Raw genomic sequence first — 9,367 nt, 5'->3', positions numbered from 1 at the left:
AATGTGCCAACTCAACAAATTTGGAGATAAGTATATACATCCATGAAATCATCACCACAATCTATGCCATAAACATATCCATCACCTTCCCCCAATTTTTTCCATCATCTTTCTTTTATCTTATTTTTTTGTGTGTGATAAAAACACAAGGTTTACACTCTCAGCACATTTGTAAGCATACAATACCGTGTTGTTAACTGTAGGCACTGTGCTGTACAGTAGATCTCTAGGACTTAATCACATTGCATGACTGAACCTTTGTATCCTTTACCAGCACCTCCTCTTTGCCCCTGTCCCAGTGTCTAGGAAACCACCACTGTACTTCCTGTTTCTAAGATTCTGATTCCCTATTTCTAAATGTGTATGCCCTCCTGTGGCTTTTTTCTCTCTTCATCACTGTTGGCCTCAGTTGTGGGACACTGCTTCTTTGCCTAGATTTTCCCCAAAATACCATTCACATGGATGAGAATTTTGCAGGGGATTCAGCAGCAATGAAAGATACAAGGTACAAAGCAAGATAAGAGCCAATTATAATTGAATATCAAATATTAAATAGTACTGCTATTTACAAGCTCTCTCCTTCACACTTGCCACAGATAGTTTATCAATGCCCACTCTCTTTTCTTCTTTCTTTCTTTCTTTCTTTCTTTCTTTCTTTTCTTCGTGGGGGATTTGAGGGAGGGGGAGGGTTTTTTGGAGGGATGTGGATCTTCTTTCTTTCTTTCTTTCTTTCTTTCTTTTTCTTTCTTTTTTTTTCTTTCTTTCTTTCTTTCTTTCTTTTTTCTTTCTTTCTTTCTTTCTTTCTTTCTTTCTTTCTTCTTCTTTCTTCTTTCTTTCTTCTTTCTTTCTTTCTCTTTCTTTCTTTCTTTCTTTCTTTCTTTCTTTCTTTCTTTCTTTCTTTCTTCTTTCTTTCCTTCTTTCTTTTCTTTCTTTCTTCTTTCTTTCTCTTTTCTTTCTTTCTTTCTCATCTGACTTTAAACTTTCATCTTTATTTCCCTCTCCAACCCTGTGCTTTCCTTCTCTTCAGGAACCTCTAAAACTATAAAATTCCTCTGTAGCTCTGATGCAGGGTGACTGTGGCACATTTTGACTATGTCCCCAAACATACCTAATTAAGTGAGCTCTTATATAAGAGAGTCTTTTGCCTCTAGGAGGAATCCTGCAATCAGCCGTGAACATTGTGATTTTGTTCCTTCCTATATATCTTGTCACTTGCTTTATTTTCTTCCTTCCTCACTTACCACCTCTTCATATATAATACATAAATATATATATATATAATATAATATGTAATATATTATATATTTGTGTTTTGGGGGAAAATTAAATAATGCCCTTTGATAAGTGCTTTGGGACTGTGATCCTTTTTGTTCCTATTGTTCTACTCACAAAGCTGAGTTTTGATGCCTTTGGCTGAACCTAAGACCTCACTGTTCATCAAGTTGGCATAAAAATAAGCTTATTAAAATCCTACAACTGCCTTGTGAACTACAGCACTGTCAAGCCAATGTGGCTCAGTTGTCAAATTTAATGTACTGGACTGGGATAAGTCTGTCCTTTGGTTTCATGCTTTCCCAGGTAAGGATGGCAGTACCATTATATTTGTAAAATTATATATATATATATATATATATATATACACAATAAGGAAATGCCAACTTTCACCTTATTCACCTGTGTTCACCTGTGTTTTTTACCTCCTCACCTTCCAGTCTTTTCTATTTTCAGACACCAGATAAATCATCCTTGGGCAGATTTCCCATGGATTTCCTGCCGTTTATGAATTCAAGAACTCTTCATAACTCACCCACCGAACATAGAGCCCGAAGATCTGGCATTGTATTTTGGCTTCTTCCATCCATCTTTGGCAAAGATCCATCTTTGGCAAGTCACTTACATTACCAAATTTAGTATTCTTTGCTGTAAAATAGACACATGCTCTGAGTATCCTATAGGTTTATCATGAAGATCTACTTTGAAAGTATGTGAAATCTTATAAACTCTAACATGCTATTCAATGTATAAATTGTGATTCTTCTCAGAAAATGAAACTCAAACCCCTAGTCTTTGTTTAAGGCCACAGTTAGGTTCCTACCTGTATCTTCTAATTTTCATCTTTTTATATCCAACAGAAAATGCTTTGTTTGGAGGAAGGAATACTGGCAACTGTCATTTACAATGACATTTACAGTGATCCATTACAATGATAATATGATTGTAAATGTAGTGTAACTTACAATGATCCATCACAATGGATCCTATCATTCATAAGCTATGTGACCTTGGAAGAGTTGACCAACACCTCTGAGCATCAATCTCAACACCAATACAGTGCTTATTCTTATAAACATACCTACCTTCTGGTGCTATTTCTTAAATTATACAAAATAATGATAAATAATAGTAATCTAGCAAAAGATAAAAATAAGCTTTGCATTTCCTTAAAGGGTTCCACTGTGCCTAGAAAATACCTAATTATGGATACATAATAACATCTTGAACTCAATACATCCAAAGCAAGAATTTACTCTTTTCTTACCAAATCACTATTATACTCTCAATTTCAGCCAATAAACTCAATCTCCTAACACTAGAAACATGATGTTTTTCACTCTGCCCTCTCCTTCCCCACATTTTGTCAGTCACCAAATCCCATTGATTTTAATGACTAAATATCTTTGAAATCCTTCCATTCTCTGCTGCTACTTTTTAAATTCAGATCTTCAAAATTTCTCTTCTGGATGATTGTATCAGCTTCCTTTCTGGACTTGCCCATTTCAATTGCTTTTCATTGCTATTGCTTTCAATTGCTATTTCATCCATCATCTAGTTATCAGAATGAGTATTCTTAAATAGAAATTTTACACAAATTTTTCCTACTTGAAGCTGTACTATGTTTAAGATGAGTTTGGGACCAAATTGCCTGATGTAGACGGCCACTTTTTATCTCTGTGTTCTCAGTGGAATTATCTCTGCGTTCCTCTGTTTCTGCATGTGGTAGCCATGAGTATGATCCTCTCAGATCTCTGACAGCAGGGAGCATCCTACAAACCAATGGCCCCAGATGTGCTCTGAAATATACCATCACATTCATGCTGTGGCCATGCTTCCCACAGGCTCTGCAGCAAATGATTGAAGATGGCAGAGATACAAATGCAGAGCCCTTTCTGGGACACAAAGGACTCCTCTGATAGCTGCCTCCTCTGTCTCTGGTCTAAGGACTTCCCATTGGCCTTAGGTAACTTACCAAGACTTACTGTGGTTTTAAACTCTTTCACTCAATGTTTTTTCCTTCCTTCCCTCTTTCCCAAAGGTCAAACTTGCACTGTGGTCTGACAGCTCTCCTCACTTCCCTTGATCCCTCTCCATTTTCTTTCATGGTTATTTCCCCTAATAAATCTCCTGTATCTTTAACTTTGTCTTGGCATTTGCTTCTCAAAGAGTATAGACTAAACTACCTCATCTGTAAAATGCATATAATAACAGTGCCTGCTTTATAAGATTGCTATGAGGATCAAACATAACACAGCTATAAAATACTTATAACAGTTTGTAGTATCCATCTGGTACTCTAAAATAGTTTGCTGCTATTGTCATCACTATTATTTGCTATGCATTCAACATTGCACTCTTTCATGGATCAACTTATGTATATACTCTCCTTGGAAAAGAAAAAAGAAAGGAAAAAGAATATCCCATTTCATTCCAGTGACGCAAAGTAACACTTATCCATCAGGGGCCAGCTCCTGGCTCTGAAATCATCATCTCTGCAATGGCTTTTTGAATTCATCACCTTTCTCCTTTTACAGTCCCATGTACACCATTCTCCCACCCCTGTATAAATACTAATCCCATTTGGGGGCCACTGATTTATCTGTTGCTACCTCTAGAGCCTGAGGTCTTCAATGACTTGTATCTTGTCATGTGTGTTTTTGGTGTCTGTGTGATTTGTACAATATATGGTCCATTTCAGAGGTTAACATGGTAAGTTTTTAAAAATGTATTGAATAATGGTTGCTTGTACATATGCATTATGTTGATTTGATAGCAATATAAGTTTTAAAAGAAACCACACTGTTACTCATGTAATAGTAGAGAATCTGAACTTCCTTTGCTTGACTGGAACCTCTAACATCTGGAACTTAAGTTTTTCAGTATCAACCAAGTTGAATAGCTGTCCTTGGTTTTAGTGGGAAAACACCCCTAAATGAAAAATAGATGCCATTCTTCCATAAATTCTTGGTTCTTCAACAAATTCCTTAAGGCTCTAGCAGGCTGTAATTCTAAGCCAAAGTCGAGCAGAAGCTGTAGAAAACTCAACATTACCTTTAGTTCTACATTTCAGTTTTCTATTATTGTCTTGTCCCACCAGCAAGGTATTTCATGAAAGTCTTGAGAAGATAAGGCCAGAACAGTGCAGTTCTTTTAATCTATTCAAATCTTGTACTCCATATCCATAGCCAACAGATCCTTTATACGTCTGTGTATTTTCGGACCTGATTATTACTCTCTTATATCAGCACTAGTAAATAATGATGAAAATAATGAAAATTTCTACTTTTGCTTATTCATTAAACAAATATTTATTGAGCACTGCTATGTATCAGGCACTGTTCCAAGGACTGAAGAAATAGTAATAACCAAAAAGACAAAAACAAAACAAAATAAATACTTAAACAGAAATCTACCTAACTTTATGGAGCTTATATGCTGGTGGGGAGAGGCATTCAATAAATAAATATTGGGATAGGTGCCAGATGGTGATTAGTACTATGGAAAAGAGTAAAAAGTAAAAAAAAAAAAAAAAAAAAAAAAAAGGTTAATGAGGTCCTGAAGATCTGGAGAAAGAATTAATTTTAAAATAAGATGACCAAAACAAGCTTCATTGGGAAGAGGACATTTGAACAAATACTTGAAATAGCGGAAATTAGCCAGAAAAATATCATGGGAAGAGCATATCAGACAGAACAAAGAACAAGTGCTAGGTCTAAAATGGAAACATGTCTGAAATATTCCAATAACATCAGAAGTCCAGGGTAGTTGGAACAGAAATATCTAAAAGGAGAAAGTGATAGGAGATGAGGTCATAGATAGCAAGGAGTCAAACTGAAGATTTGGTAAGGATTCTGGTGTACCCTGAACAAAATGAGGGGACATTGGAGTTTTTAAAATAAATTTTCAAAAGTTTCCATGTAACCAAAGATTTCCATAAAATCAAAGGTCTTTCTATGGTACTGTGTCTTCAGTAGGTCCAAGAACCCTGGGTTTAAGAACCAAGGGGTGGGAACAAGTATGGCACTCTGCCTATCACACCCAGTGATCCACTTGGTGAATTTGACCCTCCTGTCCCTGCAGCTCTAGGCTTTGCAATGTTATGGGTTCTAATCCCCAAAGGTTGACTATTTCCACTGGAGATAAAATAAGAATTGTATATTGAACTCTGGCTCTGCCTGGGCACCTCAGGTATCCAGGGACCAGTGGGCAAAGAGAGTCACTGTCTTCATAGAGATAATTGACACTGGTTATGAGGAGGAGTAGTGCTCCTTTACACAATGAAGATAAGTAGGACTATGTTTGGTATTCAGGTGATCCATCATCCAGTGTTGCTGGTAAATGGACAAGAGCAGAAACTCTGGCCTAGGAAGTGCATAGTCACTAGAGACTCATATCCCTCAGAACAGGATCTGGGTCTTGTCAGACATATGCCTCCAAAACCAGCATAGGTGGTAGCTAAAGGTAAAGGTGATATAGATTGAATAATAGAAGCTGGAAAATATAAATACCAGTTGTGCTTCTGAGACTAACTGCTGTGGCAAGGGTGGCAGCTTATCTCACGAAATTCCTCTTTTTGGTCACTTCTCAGGAACCCAGAAGAGCTATTGCCCAAATTAATATGAAAATGTAGAAGCAAGTTGCATTTAAAGGATATACTTTGGGAGACACAGTGATGCACCAAGCAGATCTCTCTTCAAAGAAGGACTTACTGCCTTAGCTTACAGTAGTGTTACAGGTAAATAGTCTTCAGTGCCAAAACCTTCAGGTCTTACCTCAGGAGATCCAGGTTGCTGAAAGTTGCTCTCCTCAGAGAAGCTTATATTTAATGGCTTACTGAGGTGGGGGTACAAAAATCCAGCTATTTCTGTCCAGTGTGGGATGACTTTAACTGGTCATTTTATCCCAGGGGGTTATCTGAGTCAATGTTACGGAGACTATATCTCACCTTTACTTGCCCCTCTGTTTGCTCTTGCTTCTTTCTCTTCCTTTCTACAGGCGTTGATTACAAGAGCACTCTGTAATAAACCTTCTGCTTAATGAACATCATCTGAGTCTGTTTCCCAAGGAACCCAACCTATAATAGGTAGGTATGAATGAATGGCTATTTTACTCTGTGGGCCATCCAGACTAGTTTTAAAATTCAAATTCTAGAAGTGAATGGGTCTGGAGATAACTCAAGCCCAACCTAAAAGATCTGGAAAAGGTAAGAGTTCCTGGAACTAATTTTGGAAGGAAAAAGTGATGAAAAGGAAAAACAGAAGACCCAAGAAACAGAGAGGAATCAGAAAATGATAGAGGCAGAGATTATATGGGGTACATTAAACTACTGAAAAAATTCTTGCTGAAGAAATTATTTTTTAGTAACAAGGATATTTGGCATGCAATCTTACATTGTTTTATCTTATGTAAATTTTCTTCATCTTTAATATCCATTAAAGTTTGCTATATTCAGAATCTTTACATCCTAATTCTTTTTGAGAAAGGTCATATCTGGATTAATAAAGTGTGGAATAGGTAGGAAGTTGATCCATTAATGCATCAAATTCAATGGAATCAGGAGCTCAGACTCACAAGTGACCATGATAATATAAGCTCCAGTGCTGGGTTTTAACCTTATCTAAATTTTAAACAGTATTTGGGTTATATCTGTTTACTTGTTTGTTTTATCCTCTAGATTGCATTTCCTTGTGGAAAGGGACGGTGACCATCATGCAACACAATGCCATGTTCATAATTAACACTCCTTAAATATTTTTGTAATAAATACATATGAGCATAAATGAATATGTTTAGCTGTACAGATATCCGCCTCCCCATTGAAAAATGTACCTCTGTGGATTTGAGTCATTTAAAATATGTTTTGGTATCACCCAAAGTGTTTAAAACAATACTTGACTTATGGCAAATCAGCTATTTGTTGAATAGAATTTCTAAAATCTGAATATCATGTCATGTCAACGCAAAACACATATGCCGGTTTTCAATTTATTGCTTCTCAGCTCTTAATCTATCCTTCATTGACTGCTCTATGACAATAGAAATGGATTCTGTAAATAGTTCTTCTTTGCTACCTGGCACAATGCTAAACTTTTTAGTAGTGGGCACTGGAAAGACTGCAAGAGGAAGAGACTTTCCTTCCTGGTTCTAGCTTGTTTATTTGGCAGACTCCTACAGTCCACTTGACTTATCCAGTATCTGGCTTCTGCAGCACATGGTGGTCCACAGCTCCCTGTAGCCAGTTCTTCTCTTGGGCAGGTTTATAGTGAATTTCCTCTGGTGAGGCACCTACCCATAAATTGCTCTCTATAGGATCTTAGAGGTCCAATTTCTAGCAAGTTTTGAAGAGAAATTTCCAGGAAACTCCTCTAGCATGGCAGCAGAGACTTCTCAGTCATCTATGAGTCACTGGCATGCCCTTTCTGTTTTTGAAGACTTTTAGAAAGACTTTATTCGTTTATTTGATAGAGAGAACATAAGCAAGAGGAAGGAACAGAGGAGAGAGGGAGAAGCAGATTCCCGGCCAAGCAGGGAGTCCCCTGGGTCTTGATCCCAGGACCCTGAAATCATGACCTGAACCGAAGGAAGACACTTAACCAACTGAGTCACCCAGATGCCCCCACTTTTAAAGATCTATCTATCTATCATCTATCTATCTAGAAAGAAGGTAGAGGAGCAGAGGGATAGAGAGAGAGAGTCTTAAGCAGACTCCAGGCTGAACATGGAGCCCCCACATGGAGCTCAATCTAACAACCCTGAGGTCACGACCTGAGCTGAAACCAAAAGTAGGACACTTAACTGTCTGTGCCACCCAGATTCCCAGCATACCCTTTCTAAGATCTGCATCTCAGCCCTGGGGCTGGGGTCCTGTTCTTTTTGCCTTCTATCTCAGCCCTATGGATAGTAACCTCTTAATAGCTGCAACTGATGCATTCATCTTCTTTTTCTTTCTTTCTTTCTTTCTTTCTTTCTTTCTTTCTTTCTTTCTTTCTTTTTTTTTTTTTTAAGATTTATTTATTCATGAAAGACAGAGAGAGAGAGGCAGAAACACAGGCAGAGGGAGAAGCAGGCTCCATGCAGGGAGCCCGACGCGGGAGTAGATCCCGGGACTCCAGGATCGCGCCCTCGGCCAAAGGCAGGCACCCAACAGCTGAGCCACCCAGGGATCCCCTATGCATTTATCTTCTTACCAATCCTTCATTGCTCTAATCCCTTTTTAGAGTGAATGATTATTTACATGAAACTTATCCTGTTTAAGTTACTATGAGATTTCTCTCTACAGATTGGACCCTGACTACATATTAACAATCTAGGGACTAGAGTTCAAGAACGACTCTGATTTGAAAGTTCACCTTTCCACATATTGACTTTATAAAGTCTAGATTTTTTTCTACGGAGTACACAGAACTCGACAAGCTTTAGACCTAGAGGAAGCTTAGGTTTGTTCACTGTTCTCCACAGTCATAATGGTATTCATAGAGCAATTATCAGCAAATGTGTCAAAAAGGGTTAAAAAATGTGAATGCTATTAAAATGAAGTTAGATTTCTTTTGCTTTAACTAAGATTTTTTTTTTTTTTGCTTTAACTATGAGATATTCCTAGAACCTGTACCATGCCAATGTAAAATATGCACTTCCAAAAGGTGAATGGAATGTTAACAGTTTCCAAAATCTATTTAAGTGTATTGTCTTACTGGGAGAGCATTTCACCAAACATGTGGTTCTTAGATTAATGTTAAAGAATTGCCCTTTAGGATTATCTAGCTCTGTAATTCTCAGCGTGTTGTTTATGGCCCAGCATCAGCATCATCTGGAAGCTAGTTAAAATTGCAAATTCTAGACCAGACCCACCTTCTGAATCAGAAACTCTGAGTATGAGTCCTAACAATCTGTATTTTAACAATCCCTCTGGAGATTCAGATACACATGAGAGTTTGATAAGCATTGCTTTTGCTTAGTACTACCCTTTTATAGGTGAGGAAACAAAAATCTCAAAAAAAAATCAGAGACCATCAGTTTCAAACAACTTGCAAACAACCAAACAAATGTCCTGTGTTCAAAAGAGCTTAATTCCTCTTTCTTTTTTCTGTACCTC

The 9,367-nt window shown here is 37.5% G+C and overlaps 1 long non-coding RNA gene across 1 annotated transcript; it reads left to right on the top strand.

The window, feature by feature from the left end:
* The first annotated feature begins 3,116 nt into the window (after positions 1 to 3,116).
* On the top strand, positions 3,117 to 7,057 carry LOC111095381. The gene is made up of 4 exons (XR_005356396.1): positions 3,117 to 3,238; positions 5,864 to 6,010; positions 6,271 to 6,358; positions 6,950 to 7,057. It is a non-coding gene; the product is annotated as an uncharacterized LOC111095381 (long non-coding RNA).
* The last annotated feature ends 2,310 nt before the right edge of the window (positions 7,058 to 9,367 follow it).

Source organism: Canis lupus, chromosome 3 (assembly GCF_011100685.1).
Source record: "Canis lupus familiaris isolate Mischka breed German Shepherd chromosome 3, alternate assembly UU_Cfam_GSD_1.0, whole genome shotgun sequence".
Classification (NCBI taxonomy): Eukaryota; Metazoa; Chordata; class Mammalia; order Carnivora; family Canidae; genus Canis; species Canis lupus.
This window is presented reverse-complemented; position numbering and strand designations above follow the sequence as displayed.